Source organism: Ptychodera flava (genome assembly GCF_041260155.1).
Source record: "Ptychodera flava strain L36383 chromosome 23 unlocalized genomic scaffold, AS_Pfla_20210202 Scaffold_23__1_contigs__length_28996876_pilon, whole genome shotgun sequence".
In the NCBI taxonomy this organism is placed as follows: Eukaryota; Metazoa; Hemichordata; class Enteropneusta; family Ptychoderidae; genus Ptychodera; species Ptychodera flava.
The window spans coordinates 21,439,564-21,454,657 of NW_027248277.1; the positions used below are offsets into that span (position 1 = coordinate 21,439,564).

Consider the following 15,094-nt stretch of genomic DNA (forward strand, 5'->3'; position numbering starts at 1 on the left):
CTAAACCACGCGATTGCGTATAGCGATAGTGTACACAGCCTGATGCCTTCGATAATTGAACGTGCTGGAATGTGTCAACCATCAAAACGCACCCGTGTTGCGTCATGCCATCCACAGATCTAGCATTGAAGAATTGTAAATGCACTGTAAGGCGAAAAATGATCTCTGCTTAAAGGTGTCTAGATTGATGTCTTTTCCGCCATTTCATAGATTTTTAAAATTTACTAGTTTCAGATTTTGCCCTCGAAATCTGTACTTAAAGTTACGAGAATTCACTTTTCCATCTTACAGTCTGACCTCTAGAAGTTTCAACGTCTTTCGTAAGACAGGGGCGTTGCTTATTTTGCGCACGTTTTCATTTGCGTATGAAAAGGTTGCTGTAGCCAACAGAGCCATTTGTTGAACTCATCACTGTTGTTAGTTCTATTTTAAGTCCTTATATGGTCTTGTTTGGTCTCTTCGAAAGAGGGTCATGTGAATTTAAAGTGGTGATTTCATGCAGTGCACACATTTCTTTATTTTGCGCACGTTTTCATTTGCGTATGGAAATTTTGCTGTAGCCAATAGAGCCATTTGTCGAACTCGTCATTGTTTTTAGTTCTATTTTAAGTCCTGAAGTGGTCTTGTTTGGTCTCTTTGAAGGAGAGTCATAGCTGCGATTTCAAGCAGTGCACACATTTGGTTTTTGACTGTTTAGCTGCCAGTAGGTAATACAGGCATCATTTGTTCTATCGAATATCGAATATCTCAGAACAGTCAAGGCCGGTTTTGTCGTGACGAAATCTGCTACATAAGAAAATCTTGTCCAGGGGCTAAAGTTTTATTCACATAACGAACGGTGAGTAAAACATTTTATTTTCTCATCAACTGTGCATCAATTTGTGCAATATAATTGTCAGACTTATACGTTTTCACAAAGTTTTTTTTTTCTACGTAACGCATCCGTGCAGCATTGAAGACGGTAGCCCAGAAGTTGTAGCAGGCGTGTCAAAATTGTTCATTCTCGATATTTTGTGCTGCCGCCATTTCATAAGTTCTATACCTTTATGCCAACTGTTTGTGTCGCATGATTTTGTAATAGGGACTTTCTCAAAATTAAAAATAAACTGTTAAAAATAGCCATATCTATGATGGGTTTTTAAATTATTTCTATATCCAGCCACTGATGGTCAACGTTGAATAGATATTGTTTTATGGCGTGAATAGATGTGTTTTCTGATGTTAGCCATACGATGTCTACATTTTTAATTGCCAGCTCAATATATAATCTTTCGTCTCGTATAACTGTCGAGTGGTGCGTCAGACTTAAAGCTCCAGTTCTCTGCACTATGAGAACAACCAGGGCAATTCTGTACACTAGTATTAAAACTTAACACCCCATTATTTTGAACGATGATATCATCTTGATTATTCACCGGAAAATTTCTTTTACAGCTACAGTAAAGATAACTTGTAGTGTTTTTCGTACTTGCCATGTAAATTGCTTGAACATAAGGTGGTAATAAGATTACAAAATCTTGGAAAAGCCCGACAAATGAGAGGTTTTTGGTTTATTAGGCCAGATACACTATAGATAGGTTTGACGAGGCGATAGCGTCGTGAGAGAGGTGGTAATGATAGGTTGAATAAGTTGTTCCATGCCATAGTCTACTGTTGCCGTTTTAGAAATTTCGTATTTAAAAAACAGCCACAAAACGCTTTCCCATTGTCATTATATGCTTCAGAGAAACTGGACTCAGCTTGTTGTCCTAAACAAGCCGTGACTAGCACGAATCCAGGTGCGACAAGGTATGGGGCAGTCTGTTCAATTGTGACTACCTTTTAAGGTAAAAACAACTTATGCAAACAGACCTCGGACAAAGCTTTTCTTTCTGCTGATACAAAACGTGTTGATGCCATACTAAGAGGATGCGTTCCATTGTCGAGACATCTTGGGACTTCCCCGTCTATTCTTAGCTATGATTAAAAACCAATATCACGCTTCTGGTACATGTCTAAACTCCATTAGCAAAATAAGGCCATTCTTTACATATTCAAAAGACGGGGTATGTTTTATTTAGAGGGACATTTAAAAGTAAACCCTGTCTTTCGCAGACAATCGCCTTTCCCTATAGCTGTAACAAGATTTATAAATGTAGATAATTCAGGCGGCCGTCTTTTGACGTGTTTCTCAAAATTTGGAAGCATTACCTACCTTATTAAATATTTAAATTTCAAGTTCAGAAGTCTTTGTGATTGGCAAACGTTCTTCCACGTGATATCTTAAAAGCTTTCAATATGCTGGTACGCATGTTTAGTACGTGCAAATGTTCCGCCCATATTGTAACAGTTAGAGAGTGATACAAGTTAAGGTGTGGCACTCAATTGACGTTCTACAGACCCGCTAGATAAAATCAATATATTGGTGAGTATAAGCAAACCATTCATGTGTGTTATCAATTCGAGTGTCAAAATCTTTGAATGGAGGAAGTCTCTATTAAGGTGCTGTATTCACATACATAAACCAGACGATATTTCAATTATTTTTCCTTCTCGGCCTTTTACTGTCCTCATTTTTAAATGGTACATCTCGATTGAGTTACCAGGCAGTATAGGATAAATATAGCTTTGAAATTATGAAATATTATCGCCGTATTAAACACAATTGCGAAATAAGTGCTGTAGGTGGGTTACTTCGATTTGAAATGGTCTGTTATCAGATAAGATGTCACTTTCGTTTCTCATCATGTTTCGTCTCGTATGATCAGGGATTTGTGTTGATATATCGGGTATCTTACCCAGTGGAGGTATTCTTTACAATAACATATATTCCCTTCGTTGAAGACGTAGAGATAAGCCTTAACTTCCTGAAGGAACTTTCACAATAGAGTCGTGTAGTTCGGTTAGGTGTCATCACTAAATATAAATGGGGAAGTCCCGCGCTGGTATGACATGGATGAGCAATGTCCTTTTGGTAAAGCGCCACCATGTGTCAACACAGAAAGGCGAGACTTGTCACAAGTCTGATAGGTTGACATGTTTGTGTCTGAAGTGGATACCAGTAAGTCAAAGGAATACTTGTAGGATTACAAGGTTTTGTCTTCATTTGACTTACGCAAGTCATAGTTTGTTGTAATACATTGTAGAATAAACTTAGCTATGATTCAAGATTCTGCAGAGTAGAAGCCTGACAAAATTGCCAAGGGGTAGAAAGAACCAAGCTTACCTAGGATATGGTTCATTTACATAAATTAACATACTCACAATGTGGAAAATTTCAGGGGAACAGCTGCCCCAACCGCGAGCCTGAGAGAGCAATATTCTCGGAGGAAGATGTGCGAGATATTGTAAATGTGTTGTATGATGAGTGACTTTCGTAACAAAGGCCATGAAAGAATTTAAATTTTGGCTTGCGCTCTCTGAACATCCGTTTGTTAAAATGGTTGATACCTTTAATTATCAGGAGATCAAACTAACTTGACTGAACTTCACCATCTAATCGTTTGTCTCGAATAAGTTTAACTTCTGTGCCACGTGGCACCTATTCCTGCGGTTTCCGTGCAGTGTTATCAGAGAAACAAAGGGTGATTTTGAACCCCAACATTTTTACTTTCGAAGGTATATTTGAAAACTGACAGATTTCCACACTGCAACGTGATGTAAATTTAACCGTTTCTTGAGAGAACAAGGCAGGTGGTAGGGTTAAACTTTATTTCTTAAACAGTGAATTTCTATTCAAATGTTCAAAATTAACACTGTCTCCCTATGCCGGTAATGGCGAGGTCAACCAAAACGTCGTACCATCATGCCTCACAAACATTTTCGCAGCGATGTCTGTCTGTCTGTTATGTGTGGAAGCAGGATCTATTGAGTTGAAGTAAAGGAGACAGAGACGGTGGCTCTATTTCTTCAAATTTTATTATAACAGCTACGTTGAACTACTGCTACAATAACATAATGTATCAGTAGGTGGATGATTGACGACCAGTTCCAGTGGTCACCGTGAGCGATGCGCTCTGAGTATACGCATACAATAACACCATACTACATAAACATATACTAAAGTAAAGTGGTTAATTCAGGCTGTGATATAGCCGGTTTTGGTGGGAAAGCAAGAAGTGTCTTTGACTTTGATTGGTTAGAGATGAGCCACGTCAGAAAGAATTAAAACTATGTGTAAACACAGGATATTGGAAGGAATTGAAGAGATGACAATCTGTCTTCATTGCAAGGAATTAAGAAGTAGCTATCTTTGCATAATGTGTATGTGTGTTCTGTCCGTTGGCCCGATATCTCAAAAATGGCTAATCAGGTTAGAATTAGATCTTCTACATAAATTTTGATTGAGAATGGCAAGAACGAATTAATTTTTGGTGGGTGTGGCTTGCATATTTCATTCTCATTTGCATAATGAATGATTAAAAAACAGACATACAATGAGAACGGCAGCACAGAATTGGATTAGATTTGCTACAAAGGTTGATCACACAAGGATTTATCCGCCGTTGAAGACATAAAGGTGTATCATGAAAGTTAATTGCTAATTTACATATTTGATAAATTTTATTAACTAGGGATATATATCTTGATTGACTTGGTATGTACATTGAACATACTATGATACAACATCATGAACGTCATGACACATTTTTACCTCAGCAAATTCCTAATTTGCATATTTAATGAACTTTTCTAATTAGGGATATGTCCCCGCATCAACTTGATAAAAGTTGGCGAAACTAGCTATGTACAATGATGATACAAGGTTAAAACAATATTGAAGGTTATATAATACGCATTTTTACTTCAGCTACTTACTAATTGCATATTTATAGGGACAAACTCGACCATTTTTCATGAATTTTGTTTGATACGAGATACTATTTATAGTGTTTGACATGTTGAAAGATCTGAACTGGGTGACCATGCATATATTCGACCCCAATTTCGACACATTAAATGAAACCATTGCGAAAATGATAAATGGTCATGACCGTTAATTCATTTTCGCGATGGTTTCATGTATCGTGTTGATGATGTTGATCATAACACTTTGAATGAAGTTGTAAACATGTGACAAAAGTTTATATTCACAGAAAACTGCAATATATACTGAAACACACGAGCATTTTCAGTGCATATCTGGCTATCAATAAAGAGTGACATGTCAATTTGAATTAAGGTGTGATTAGCACTATTTTATCTTTTCTCACGTCCCCAGTACACTAAAAGTGTAAGAACACGAGTGTGGGATCGATTTGTTCTCACGCTCTGTATTCTCGTTCGAGCGAAATATATTTTCTTTGAAGAATTCTCATTGGTCCTCTGCGGTCCCCCACCAAGGCAATGCCTACCATTTGACGAAAGGGCGGTCGCGCACTATAGTATCGCGGGCAGACGATACACGTCGAAGTGAATGGGTTTGTACCCTCCCGGTTAGTGACATAGATATGAAGATTGATCAAAGCACAATGCCATGTTTTTATTATGACTGGGTACATACTGCTAAATGCTGTTAGAGCAGTTCTAAGAAAAGTTTCATCAGTTAAACATGTTTTGTATAGCATTGTATGTGAGTGGATACGGACTATGTTCTTCGGAGTCTGATAATATAAATCAAAGAACGTTATTGATAACAATGCTGGGACATGAGGAAAATAATCTCACACCCACTAGGGCGTGAGAAGGTTTACGATTTCCGTACTGATTAACTCAGATGTATTTATGTGCAATGTTTATTGACTGTTGTTGCCGGCTATTTTAACGGTTGAAGACTTCAGCTGGGAAATTAACTCGCTGAGAGGTAAATTACAATCGTAACACTGTTTGATAATAAAGAAATTAATCTTGATATTTTCAGCAATTGTTCTCCATTTTCATAGTATAAAGAGTCATTGGTACGTACACCTGTACAAAAACAGTCGAAAGTTATCATTTTGTACTGTATGTTGTTGACCTCAAGAACCCGACTTTCAACATTCTATCGAAGACCTTGGAGTCGTAAAACCCACTTTTCTACGGACAAATACTCATGCTTGTAGGTGCTACTCCCTATGTCTGATAACTTTAAGGATGTCGGCCAAAAATGCAAGCCCGTGTTCCAGAACGTTTTGCTCTTAAGATACAGTGCGCATTTATTGTTACAATGCTATTTTAAGCAGTAGCTGAAGGTTGTACTTGGTCGGCCAAATAAACATTTACATAAATTGTTGCTGTGGCTGATAGCGGTGTTTCATCAGTTCCAGCACCATACTAAAGTGATGGCACATCGGGAACAATGAAAGGTCTTAATTTATGAAAATGACGGATATTTTACACTCCGTGCATTATTAAAATATGATCACATTAGAAGATTTACAATACTATTGAGTGCTATTGTAACACCCTCCCTTGTAGAGATATCATCTCGAAGTGCCCCTTACGTGTCCAAGGTCGTCTGAAGGTTGATTCAAGATCGTACGAGAAGGGGATAGGAGATAGCGTCATACTTTTAATTAATTATTTGTATACGTTCAATGAGAACAATAGAGTACGGGATATTCCATGGTGTGATCTTGCTTAATCTTAAGAAACAATCAAAGACTGGCGAAAAAATTCCACGTGAAGACCATTTCATAATGATGATAATTTTGTAGTTATGTAAGTTTACTAAAGATATATAACTTTTGTAGTGAATGTACAAGATAATCAGAACTTTAGCCATGGCGTGTTACGGTTGCCATCTTAAATAAAAGGTCTAATGTTGTGCTACAATCTACTTCTTGGCGTGTTAGCATAAGTTATTGAAAGCCTTACGATCTAGACTCGTACTTCAACTCGTAATTCCCCTAACTACGAGCGTGGGACTACCACTCTTAATAATGGCAGTCAAACTTTATCAGAATTATTGCTCTGGTCTTAAGGTAGAATGTGCCTTGGTGTCAAGCATTTGGACTCTCAAACTTTTACAATATTTTGGCCTTCCGTGAAAAATGGCTTATTTGATAAAGTTTTAAGCAACTTAGTTTTGTGAAAATCGGGAATTATGTTTTCCTCCATAGATATAACATAGGGGTGGTAGCCATTTTGAATTTCAAATGTAGGTAAGTCTTGGGTAATTTTTTCTCTAGTACTAAAACTTTCACGGTGACCCCTAATTTTTATTCTTGATTTTGAAAGAAAATTGCTGAAAATCTGCTTGCGGAAAATTTGAGCAAAAGTTTAAGTCTTTCATTTTTGAGGCGGGTTATCTTAAATTGATCACAATGCTCTGCTCATGTGGTATTCTGTTATGAATAATTGCAATGCGAATCCTTTATTTGATACGTGACAAGTCGGATTAACCATTCATGCACTGTTTTCACAGATCCGTCTCTATGATGTCTTGTGTAGTTGTTCATCAAAGTACGTATCATCCTCAAATGGTCCTGACACAATATGGAATGCAAGCAGCAGTACAGTCTGCACATTCGATACAAGCCAACATCGAAGGTAGAAAATTTTATTGTTCGTTGTCATTATATTTGTATCATTTTTTTTATGTATTTCGCTTTTGAAGTGGTCAACTGGTATCGTCAAAAGCTATGATTTTCTCGATGAGTTTTCTATTTGAATATATTTTCATATATTGATTGAACGATTTGCGCTCAACGAAAGAATTATGCTTAATTTGTTTCAAGAAGTGGAAAATGACAGAAAAAATTGAAAATTGGTAATACGCTTACCTAAGAAAAAGTTAAAAATTTGCCCCAGTTGATGATTCACCTCTGAATGTCTGGAAGCATAAATATTCATCCCTGTTACAGTTTCAAATTAATAGAAAATGGTGAGAGCACCTGAGCTCTGTTAACCCATTTAAAGAAATATTGGAATCTCGTCGTCGTTCTCATTGACACCCGTGGCGTCTTTATCATAGCCTTCCATCCCCGATTGCAACTTGGCATTGGATCATCAGGGGCATAAAAATTTCGGTGTCGCCACCAGGGCGTTTTTTCTCTGGGACTACTCCTATGCAAATTATCTTTCTTTGAAGTGGACTTATCGTTCGATGCTTTCCCTGTAACAACGTGATGAATAAAGTTATGCTGACTAAATTTTTATTTGCCGAATATTATATCATTAGCACTTCGCAAATAAAGGTCAAACTCTTTGTTTACGTCTTCTTTTAATCCATTAAACTCAACTTACATTCAATAACTCTTCGTTCAACTTGCATTCAGTAAGCAAAGTTGATACATCAGACAGTTGTAATCGACCGGATGTAACTTCGTACATATCTTGAGTCATAAAATTGAATATTCTCCCGAAAAATTTCAAGTAACAGAGTCGAAATGTCCAGGACATTCGATTGCGATTTGTACTGACTCCTTCGTGCCGGTCATGGCCATGGTGATTTACGGGAAACCTCTTGTTCTTGCATTTGGGAATTGGGACACAGATACAAGTCAATCTGACACAGGGAAACATTCTTGCACGACATCTTAGCATGATAGTACCAGTGATTCATGTGAAAGGAGTCAATAGCAGAGCTGCGTCAAACAAGATTTCACAGAATTTGTCCTAACTCAGAGTATCACACATTTGTCTGTGTCCGTGTGCCTGTGTGTGTGTGACATGCACAATATACACCTAATAATACTCTGAATCCATCTATTTATCCACTCATCAAAAGAATGTTGAATTAGTAAGAAAGAAATGTACGTTACTAGTATAAGAAAACAAGTTTTTTTTTACGCTTATTGTTTATTCGTAAAAACAACTTTGGCATGCATTGAGTGTTATATTGTACGGTAAACCCTCATATTATGTCTACAGGAAAAATAGGCGCGATTACAAGTTGTCATTTGTGAAAAAACCTTAATCTCGTTAAAGGTATACAGTCACGTGTAATCTAAAAACACCAATATATGGTCAAATTGCGTTCCTTGGTATTCAAAATGCCCATGTGAGGACGCTGTATTTAAAAAGCGGCCTTCCGCTTAAAATCTGTGATTGGTTAGATTTTCTCTTTCCACGGTAACTGTGGCAAAATGGAACAGGCGACAGTATACCTTTAAATCAAGATGTCACTGAGTTCTTCGACGTCTTACTACATTTTTCACCTCTGGTCGTTGATCACAATTTTGGTATTTACTTACAGCTGAAATACGGGCAAGAAACTACGAAATCATTGGATTCCTGGGCAACGGCGGGTTTGGTGTTGTGTATCAAGTCCGTGATTGGCAGGGGAATATGTACGCTATTAAAGCAGTTATAGCAAACCGTGACGCACAGAGAGAAGTCAAAAATCTATGCTCATTGCCAAGACACCCTAACATTATCGGGTTATCGGCTACTTTTTTGACCTATTTCAAACCCATCTTTTCATTGTGATGGAATTTTGCAACGGCGGTAATCTTCAGCAGTACATCTTCGGTAAACAACCAAAGGCTTATGAGACCTTTGTCCTAATGGCTCAGATGGCAGACGCAGTCGCGTTTTTACACAATAATAACACAGTTCACCGGGATCTGAAGCTTGCGAACATACTGATTGTAATGGATAATAATGGCCAGGCAAGTGTCAAAGTCGCAGACTTTGGACTTTCGAAGACCAATTACGCAATAGTTTCTGGTCAGTCACCGGCAGAGTACATGCACTCAGTAGTTGGAACACCTCCCTATATAGCGCCGGAGGTACAACACAATAATGGCAATGGATACACACACAAAGCCGATACCTATTCCTTGGGGATGATGTATCACTTCATGTTAAATCGGGAGATCACAAAACCCTACCGCTATATAGTAAATGATCTAATCAACCAAATGACGGCGGTAGATTTCGAATCACGACCTACAGTTGCAGAAATCCATCGTGTACTTTGGCAAAAGTTAACTTTTTTACAACTGTTCAATTAACAACAGTTCAATTATAATTAATCAATTAAATAATTGATTAATTCATGAACCAACAGGTTGCCCAAATTACAGGGTCATGTCATAAAGAAAAAAGAAATGACAAAGAAAAACAAGAAAATATAACCACGACATGACATAATACAATGTCTAGTCGTTTAGCAGATGTAGAGTCGGTAGTAGAAAAGACACAATGCTTTTCATTATGTCAGGAAAAATCACTATAGTTACTATTTATTCAAGAGAGGAGTTGCTATTAAAGTTTTGAGTACGGCATTCGGCTTGAAGGGCTAACTATAAAAAGTTTTGTCTCCACTAGCCTTTCTTGTGCGGTAGTCCTCGTAAACAAGAAATTGTAAATCACCTTAACAAAAAAAACGGAAACTAAGTCAAAGTCTCGGTACTTTTTGTTTATTTAGAAGTTAAGTTTGGAGAGTTTTAAGAGATTTCACGAAGTTATACCAGAAATTCATGTCTGATGTCTTAGAAGATTTTATATGTATAATTTTCCTTTGAAGATGCTGTTGTTGAAGCATCAACGGGAATACTTTGAGCCGTCATTTTCTGAAAGGATTGAGTGAGTTGGCGAAATTTGTGTTACTGAAGTTGTAACGTGATATTGTAGTGTTTAATTAGAAAGTCAAGTTTCGAAAATAAGTATTGAGGATTGTTCTGTAATATTTGAGATGAAGTGGTGAAGAAACAAAAAGAGATAATCCCAAGCAAAAGAGAGAAGTATATTCAATAATGAATAATATAACCCTTCCCTATAGGTTTGTAAGGGTGACTGATTAGCAGTGCGGCAACGATTGCTTGGATTAGTTACATCTACGTTTTATATTTACTCAGAAAATGAGGAATATTACTCACTATGTATCGCTTTATGTCAAAGTGTATTTCAATTGTGTCGTGTAGAACTGTTGTGATGTTGTCTTGATTAATGTAATTTTCCTAATATTCTAGATTTTATTATTGGTTGTATATATGCTTTTATTTTCACGGTTTATTTAGAAACGAATTTTAATGCGGGACGTATTTATAGAGAAGAAGGGAATGTTACATGAGGTTATTCACTTGAAATCAATTCTACATAAAGGTCAATCATCGGGTTCACCAGAATTGTGAACGATGTGCGATGGCAATACGGACTATGAGAAATAAAACAAGTAAATAATTGTTCCGTGTTTATTGTGTTAGCTACTGATATGAATATTGGCAATGAATACTTCATGACAAGGGAAGTGACACAAATGCTGAGATGGTAATTCTATGTAAATAACCACTGCATAGATTGATTGTAGATAGTAGGTGTCTTTACGAACACAAGCATCAAGAGAAGGGACAACATCTGCCAGGATGTAACATCTTTGTATAAGAAATAACAGTGTTATCAATGAAGACATGAGCCTCTAAGTGTTTCTGTTCCCATCGATCGCAAGCTATTCCCCGAAGGGAGACGGCGAGCAGTAATAGCACATACTAACAGTTATTATTACTTTCAACTGGAAGTATTTTTTTGTTTGGCTATACAAACACCCCCCCCCCCCACACACACACACACACACATATATATATATATATATATATATATATATATATATATATATATATATATATATATATATATATATATATATAATATATATATATATTATATATATATATATATATATATATATATATATATATATATAATATATTTAAATAATAACACATGAGAGCGAGGGCAATATCACGATTTATTGCCTGCCAAAGAGATGGTGGTCATGATCGAAATATTGATGATGTCCGAGCCGTAGGCGAGGGCATCATCAGTATTTCGATCATGACAAGCAAACATGCAAAGAAACAAAAAACACAAAGACGTCTCCGAGTACAGTTCGCCTTTCTGAGTCCGGACCTCAGCGTAAAATGTTTCAGTGCCGAGTCCAGGGTAACTTGCCGCTGAAAGTTTGCCGATCTCCTCAGTGGCGTATCCAAATTTGTTGCTTGCAAAGTCGCTGAACATAGAAATTGCACTCCTTGTTGCCATTTTCGTTCGTTTGCTGTTTACTTTCATCAAAATGTCGTCTAACTGTGCCGGTGACAGGCTCTCTGCATGACGTTTCGCAGCGATAGTAGCAAGTACAAGCGAACGACAATTTGTAAGGCGCAGAAAGGAAGCGCAGTAAGTAAAATGACGTCATCCATGTAATATCAAATGCAGAGGGCATCATCAAGTTCGCAGATGGCATCATCACGTTCGCAGAGGGCATCATCACGTTATTTTACATGCCAAGTGAGTCGTGTTTAACCAATGGCAGTGCACGCTGAATGAGTGAGGTGTAATAAATATATATTGAACGACTGTGACGTCATCGAAGACGAGGGTTCCAAAATAGCGGCAGTATCCCGCCGAGCTTGTTGTCGTGGATTGATACAGCTATGTTTGGGATAATACGAGTCATAGATGACGTCACATAAGTGAGGAAACGAAGAGATGATATATTACACATATAGGTCTCATTAAGTCTTTTTCGAATAAAAGTGATTTTCAGTGCCGTGTAATTTAGACCTTTATTGTGTGAGCGTGGTGCATTAAAATTGTTCATTTCCAACAGATTCTGGTCACGAACACACGCTCCCCTAGTCAGAATTTTCGTGTTGTGCTTCCTAATGGTCTTTACTCTGTCGGATATCCTCGTTAATTTTGAATGGATATAACCGTCTAAATAGAGGGCAGGTACAAGAAAGATGATCTAGTATCGTCAGGTGCAACATAATATATATAGGAACATTGGTACTGTGAAACAAATGCTATGAAATCTATCGATGGCATTCTGCTTACAGCCGCTCTTCACCTTATCGTGGCCTATAATAATACGATTGAACACTGCCAAACAGTAGTCTCAGAGTATATGGTTCAATTTAAATGTCAATTTGCCCTTTTCAAAATGGCGCCGAGTCTTGACATCGGTCGCAGTATATAAATACAATCATAAAGAAACTGTTCATCACAATGTCCTTGTCAATGATGGTGATAAGTTTGGAAAACTGATCTTTTTTTTGCATCCTTCGTTTATGTATAACAAAACATCATACAAATTCCAAACTTCGGTCATAAAATTAAAGATTCCCTAATCTAAAAGTAAGTCTCACAAGTTTCATTTATGCTTTCCATAAAAACAAAGGAATTTTTATTTCCCCTCTAGTTTATTTCTGATTTAGGAATAAGTTTGATAAAAAGATACCATACCATACCATACGACTTACAGGACCTCAGATTGAACTGAAAGCCATAGTGTAACTTACCAACCCATGTACGTTTTCAAATTTAATAATTTCGTGGTTATTTTCGAACGTATTTCATATATTAAAAGGATATTTAAAGCGTAAACTTGTGTGTGATGTATGATAGTGAGCGTGTGAGCGTGAATGAGTCACGAACGCTACAGCGTGTGGAGAGGTCGCATTCAGAAAAAAAATTGTAACAACTTAGCTGGGTTATTGAACCTTCTTTTTGAGGTTGGGTATTTGGCCGAGCGGTTTCGTCTGTGGCTTCTCTACTATACGCTGTGAGTCCGAACCCGATTGAAACCACCGTACCTCTTACCTAAACTGATGCAGAACTGTTATCTAAAGTTGCTGAAATTTTACTTGAAATTACAGTGACTTCGAATTTGTCCGAGACTGATATCGATTTTCCTCATAAAAACTGTCTTCTAGCAGGTCTTACATATATGTTGTACATAAATAGTAAGGGGCGGACCATTAGATCTTAGGAGGCGGGTGGTCATAATGAGATTATGAATAATTTTGTTTTTTCAATTGCAAATTTTTACGTTTTTTCCAAGTGAGTCATGATATGATAATGTTTTTTCTAAGTAAACTGTCACATTTATATTTTTTGCGTTCTGATTTTATTTTTTATTTTGCAAACTAGTCAGAAGATTTTTGCATTGAACTGAACTTTTTGCATTGAATTTTTTTCTGTTTTCGACCAGCCCCCTCCGAAAATGTAATGGTCCGTCCCTAAACGCTCATGACGATGAAACAAACAGGAAAAGGGTACCTGGTTGAGTGCATATCTTCAAAATAACATTTAAAAAGATAGCTGTTCGATGGCAGCAGGTATTGATTTGCTATCCAATTTGCTGATTAATCGGACCGCTCTCGGATGTGAGAAAACCACATTTCTCTTGCGCACTCCTACTTTTTGTATATCCGAGCATTCCCTTGAGTGATTGGATGGCTGGTACATGTTCACTGAGCTATCGTTGCGATCATGAAATGAAACATATTTTGCTTACGTTCATTCCCTCGATTCATACACAATCCAACCTATCAGGGTACGTGTAAATTTGGCATCTCTACTGACAACCACTAGAAGGCGCACCATAATTGGGACAGCGCACACAGGATTATGTCAAGCCAGCTCGGGACTTCCCCAAGCGTAGCATGATCATTGATCGAGGTCAAATCTTAACTGAACACTGTCATTTTTTTGCTTTGTGAGGAAAAGCAACATGTTAACAAATTCAACAACGAGGTATCTTCTATTCAAAGGAACGTTTAAAAGCAGGTATGTAAGAAGTTATATTGTGGGCCGTAAAATAATTAAAAGCGAAATATTACGGTTGCTATAGTTGACCGTTGAGTTGATCCACTCTTAGACTATTTTCAAATGTACACGTAAAGTCTTAAACAGTATACCGAGCAATTTCAAACAGAAGTAGTAAATATAACCCTCGGCTTTTTCGGTGAAACTAACATATATTTTCGCAGTAATTATGCTTCCCATATATGTCAACATTATTTCAAGAATTATGCAGATATTGGTCTGTAAATAGTTTTCAGACTACACGTTGTATTATAACTGTTGTCATGATAAGTTGCGTGTGTAACCTGACATCTCACCTTATTAGAATCGTGTCATATGGGTAACTCTCAATTGCGCATGTGCAATGATCATTATCATTATCAATATCATTATCTCTGTTTTCTGGCTGTCGCACACGTAAATTCTGAGTATTCAAACACGTTTATGGTTGACTGGTATAAAAGCTTGACAGCGATGTACGCTACATTGATCGACATACAGTGACTAGTTGTCGTATAGAGCTGCCACATATACTGTACATTGGTGAGCGGAGCATTTTTGTGGATCGCCAATTCGTTGTAAGTAAACTTATTGCATTTTATTTGCTAAACGTTTGTGAGTAATCCACCCAGAGGCCATTAGTTTGCTAAACAATAAGCTG

At 37.2% G+C, this 15,094-nt stretch overlaps 1 long non-coding RNA gene across 1 annotated transcript; it reads left to right on the plus strand.

Annotated features, from left to right (window-relative positions):
- The first annotated feature begins 606 nt into the window (after positions 1 to 606).
- LOC139123607 (uncharacterized) lies at positions 607 to 9,225 on the plus strand. The gene is made up of 3 exons (XR_011549725.1): positions 607 to 838; positions 7,325 to 7,449; positions 9,098 to 9,225. It is a non-coding gene; the product is annotated as an uncharacterized lncRNA (long non-coding RNA).
- Positions 9,226 to 15,094: the final 5,869 nt, after the last annotated feature.